Here is a 5,582-nt window from a genome sequence, read left to right as displayed (position 1 = left end):
CTTTTGAAAGCAGAATTCCAGTGTGATGTGATGCTCATGCAGGTTTGATATAAATCCACATCCAGCTGTGGACTAGAAAGCAGGGAAAAAGTAGAAGATGTGGTTTCTGAGCTTCAAGAAGTTAACAATATATTGCAGATAGGAATGAAATCTATCTTTGTATCAATATGAAGGAAATATGCTCTTAAGAATTTGAAGTATCTGTTTTGAAATAGAGGTTTTCTGATCAGAAAAATAGTGGGACATTTTTAGTACATTTATAAGGATGTTTAAGGAAGATGGCATGGACTATGACAGAGGAAGTATGGTGAATTAGAGACAAAGACTTCTAAATTTTTTTTTGCATTCGTTAGAAATAGACTTTCAAAGTCTTTTGCACAGAAGTAATTGGCGGAAAATTGAAAAGGAGACTAGATATGATTAGTTATTGTATTAGTGTGATCACTGGGCTTTTCCAGCACTTCTCTGAGTTGAGGACCAGGCTGAAAGGGATCACCTACTATTGTGAGAAGGGATGCAGTGGTCTGACAGATAATAAGGATTTGAGCTTCTGGAGAGCAAGAGGGGTGGCCTCTGATGCTTAAGTAGAGGGGATTTAATTTAATCACAAGGACAAGCAGTGTGTTTTGCACACAGCAGGTGTTCTGTAAGTGTTTATTGTTCATAATGCAACTCACATCTGAATTTGTGAGGGTTTTATGGATCTTAAATTCCTGAAATGTCTTTCCCCCCCCTTTTTTCTGGTAGTGTGCTATGATATTGAGCTGGGTCTTGGATCTTCTTCAGGTTGTACATGCATGCTTGGAAACCTCCTGGAAGCTAAAATGCTATGCCCAGATTGGGAAAATTTCACAAATATGTCTTTTTCTTTTAATGTTTATGATAAGAAAGTCTGTAATGGGAATTTTTTGGTCTGAAGTATTAATTTAGGTGATATGTCTGTGAATATTGGTCCTCAGAAATTTTCAAAACTAGGGTTACTTGCCCTCTATAAAATTATACCTAAAGTCAACTGTTCCTAAGCTAAGTTTTGTGGGATTTGGCATAGAGCTAGTTTCTGTAGAATTCTTATATCTCTGGAACTCCCATCCTTGTTGTCTGAAGACTAGAGTTTATATCTTTAGGAAATGAGAAAGATCTATTGGTGGTCAGAAAGAATTAGTAGTAAATCCATCTGCTCAAGTCAGCTTTTGCTTGATTGATGTCTTTGGCAAGATCAAATGGAATAGCAGATTATTTTTAATTTTTCTAATTAATTTTTAGTTATTCAGACCAATGGAGATGCACTGAGAGGTTAAGGACTATTATGGGGGAAAATGAATTCTCTCTTTGATGCACGCATTCACACAAATGTATATATACATATATATTTGGAATTTCAGTGGCTCAAAGAAGGAAATAATGGACCATATAGGACTTTACATCTAAAACATTCATTTGAGTTAGCTATCACTAATGGTAGGTAGTCTATAGGAGGCAGAAAATTGGCGATCAGTGAGATAATTTTCATTGCCATGGTAAATCATACACAGGGTAGTGACACAAGATACAGTACTTAGTTAATAGTCTAATGAAACGTATAAGTCTTTGATGTCCAATACTGTAGTGACTAGCCCGAGGTGGCTGCTGAGCAACTGAAATATGGTAAGTGTAAATGAGGAACTGAATTTTAAATTTTATTTAATTTTAATTATTTTAAATTTAAAAACTGATATGTATTAAGTTAATAAAAAAACCTTTATGAATGTTTGGAACAACTCAGGTGTGTCATTTACTTTTTTTTGTCCTGGGAAAATAGCTTTATTTTCTTCAGGAGTGTGGGCAGATGTGTAGTCTCAGAATATCTGGAATTGTTTGTTGGTGTCAGTGGCCTTTGTGACTTTATGAACATGTCTTGCTCAAGAGCTGGCACTTGCCTACTGTGACAACGTTGTCAATCTGGCCATCCCTGATGCATGGGGACAGGTGCACGGACATGTTCTTGTGTTTCTCAAAGTGGTGGTACTTGAGGATGTACTCTCAGTGGAGGACGGTGGTCCTTTGCATCGTCATCTTGGTCACCACAACAGACACAACCCACCCCAGATGAAGACATTACCAATAAAAAGACATTTCTCGTCAATAGAGGTACCTTCAGTGGTCTCTTTGGGTGTCTTGAAGTCCAGGACAATCTTTTTGTAGTATCATGGGAGCTTCTCCTTGCCAGTTTCTCCAAGCAGGACCTTCTTTTTATTTTGAGTGATAGTTGGCTACTTTCGGTAGGCATGGTCAGTCTGAATGTCCGCCATCTTCCTGGCTTCCTGAAAAAAGCTGTCAATTTACATTTTGACTGTATGTTCCATAAAGCCCAATATAGAGCAATTATTTCCTATGAAAACTTAGTGTCTGAATTGAGATGTATTATATATGTAAAATATTCACTGGATTTTGGAAACAATACAAAAAAGAATGTAGAATATCTCACTAGTAATTCTTTTACATTAATTATACATTGAAATGATAATATTTTACATATAATATTTTACATATATCAAATATATTATTTAATTTCATCTGTTTTTTTTAAAGTTTTGTAATGCTGTTGCTGGTAAATTTAATATTACCCATGTGGTTTGCATTATATTACTATTAGATAGTTTTGGAATAGGCAATACATGGAATATATTGAAATACAATATTTCAAGATGAAAAAAATTCAGTAAAGCCATGGGAAATATCTGAACATAGCTAGAGCTTTCACGTACTCAAAGGAGAAGAAAAATTCTAGATAGAGGGAATGATACTTGCAAAGGGCTCAGGTTGGAGTGTGTGTGAGATACTCTGATAGCCAAGTTCATCCATTGACTTGATGCAAAGCAGTGGGGAATTAGTTATGGAGATAAGTCCTCATAAGGCCTGTTGTGCAGGGTGTTGAATGCCAGGCTGAGGAATTTTGATCTTATTCTATAGACAATTAAGAGTAGCTGAAGGTTTTTGAGAAATGTGGATATTTTATGGAGGGCGATTTTGTTTTATTTGAATGGAGAAATATTGGAAAGATCAGTTAGAATAATGCTATGATAATATTCATGGTGTAAGGAGGACCTGATTTTAATTGGTGGTAGTGTTAGAAATAAAATCAATGATAATGAAGATAGAAATAGCTAATATTAATTACTTATTTTGTGTCAAGAATTGTGTTAAATATTTTTACATAAGTTATCTTATGTGACTCTCATAATGCTTTTCTGAGGTAGGTACTATTGTACCACATTTTATAGATGAGGAAACTAAAACATACCCAAGTTAAGCATTTTTTAAAAGGATTCTATCTATCATCTATCTATCTATCATCTATCTATCATCTATCTATCTATCTATCTATCTATCTATCTATCTATCTATCATCTATCTATCTATCTAATTTGACAGAGAGTGCGCATAAGCAGGGGGAGTAGCAAGCAGAGGCAGAGGGAGAAGCAAGCTCCCCATTGAGCAGGGAGCCCAATGTGGGGCTTGATACCAGGACCCTGAGGTCATGACCTGAGCCAAAGGTGGACACTTGACCGACTGAGCCACCCAGGCACCCCCCAAGTTAAGCATCTTGATAAGAAGAGCATCTTGATGAGTTTGGACTGGGGAGAAACAATCACAGAAGTTTTGGAAATCCTTTTGGCTATGCCACCAGTGAATGTCCTTTTTCCTTTTTGGAATGCCAGGCAGGAGATGGAGATTGTCATTTTACACAATTGATTAGAGAAACCTTCTCTAATAAGGTGAGAGTTGAGTAGGTATCTGAAGGAAAGGAGAAAACAAGGCTTATGGCACTCTGGAAAGAGAGTGTTCCATGGAAAGAGAACATCAGGTATGTGAGCATGAAGTAGGAGAATGCTTGGTGTGCTCCAGGAGTAGCAGAGAGCTTCAGTCCAGTATTGACTGGGCAAAATAAAAAGGAGAGCCAAATGGGAAAAAAGTTCAGAAATGGAGGTATGCCAGACCATGTAGCATCTTGTGTTTTATATAACTTTGTGTTTTACTTTTAGTGAGATGGTAAGATTGTGGAAGATTTAAAAAAAATACTTTATTTATTTATTTGAGAGAGAGAGAAAGAGAGCATGTGAGAGAGCACATTAGCAGAAAGAAGAGGCAGAGGGAGAGGGAGAAGCGGACTCCCTGTTGAGCAGGGAGTCTGACGTTGGGCTCCATCCCAGAACTCTGAGATCCTGACCTGAGCTGAAGGCAGAGGCTTAACTGACTGAGCCACCCAGTTACCTCAGTATTGGGGGAATTTTAAAAAAGAATTGACTTAACCTGACTCATATTTTAGAAAGAGCACTCTGGCTAGTTGTTGAGATTTTATGTTATAGGACAGAGATGAAAGCCAGTTGAGAGGATATAGCAATAATCCACATGAGAGATGAGGCTGGCTATACCAGCATGACAGAGCTAGAGGCAATAAAAAGTGTTTGCATTCTGAATATTAAAACCAACAAGATATTCTAATATATTGAATATGGGATGTGAGAGAAAGAAAGGAGTTTAGGAAGACTTCAAGGTTTTTGGCTTGAACAGCTGGAAAAATGAATTTGCAATTTACTGAAACAGGGAAGAATATGATCAGAATAGATTTTGGGGGAGATGAAAATCAGGAATTCTGTTTGGAGCATTTATAGATTCCTATTAGCAACCTATGGCAAGATGTCCAGTAGGCAGTAGACTGTTTATAAAGTCTGTAGTTCAGGGCACATATTTATGCTGGAAATATAGTTGTGGTGGCATTAGAATACAGTTGGTATATAAAGAAAGAAACTGGATGAGATCACTAGGGCATGAGCACAGACAGAAAAAAGGTCTAAGTTTTGAGCCCTGTCATGCTCTAATATCAAGCATTTGCACGTGGGGGAGATGAGCAGAAATTGGCAAAGAGACAGAAGGCATTGCCAGTGAGGTAGGAGGAAAACCCAAAAATGATGTCCTGGAAGCCAAGTGAAAAGTATTTCAAGAAGGAGAGTGTGATCAAGAATTTCAGATACTGCTGTTAGGTCAGATCAGATGACTTGGGAAATCAGATGACTTTGGGAAATACCCATTTTCTTTAGCAACCTAGAGGTCATTAGTCACTAGCAACCTAGAGGTCATTAGTCTAGGTTATTTCTTTGGAGTGTTGAGGAAGCAAGACTGACTATAAAGCTCAGAAGGAAATTTTGGGAAGATTTTGATTTTGTTTTGTTTTTAAGAGGGAATGTAGGGTGCCTGTATTTAAATGGTAACGACCCACTGTGGTGCTGGAGAGGGGAGCATTGCTAGAGCAGTGCCCTGAGCACTTGGAAGAGAGACACTGTGCACAAGTGGAGCTGGCCTTTGGCAGAAACAACTGTAGTAATGGGAATGGTATTAGATTCAGTAAATTGATAGTATCAAATTGTTGGTAACCAATTTACGAAATTGTACCTCAGATTGTTTCTTTAAAAATGCATCATTCAACATATTGAAAGACTCTCATTCTTACTTGGAGTAAGAGAAATGGAAAATGAAATTGTAGTGAGATACCAATTTTCAATCATCACACTGGCAAAGATAACACTTTGATAGCACACTGCGTT

The 5,582-nt window shown here is 37.3% G+C and overlaps 1 pseudogene; it reads right to left on the bottom strand.

The window, feature by feature from the left end:
• Positions 1 to 1,835: 1,835 nt before the first annotated feature.
• LOC100687570 lies at positions 1,836 to 2,288 on the bottom strand (annotated as a pseudogene).
• Positions 2,289 to 5,582: the final 3,294 nt, after the last annotated feature.

This window comes from Canis lupus, chromosome 4 (assembly GCF_011100685.1).
Source record: "Canis lupus familiaris isolate Mischka breed German Shepherd chromosome 4, alternate assembly UU_Cfam_GSD_1.0, whole genome shotgun sequence".
Classification (NCBI taxonomy): Eukaryota; Metazoa; Chordata; class Mammalia; order Carnivora; family Canidae; genus Canis; species Canis lupus.
Note: the sequence above shows the minus strand (reverse complement) of the source record. Positions and strands in the feature narration are given on the sequence as shown.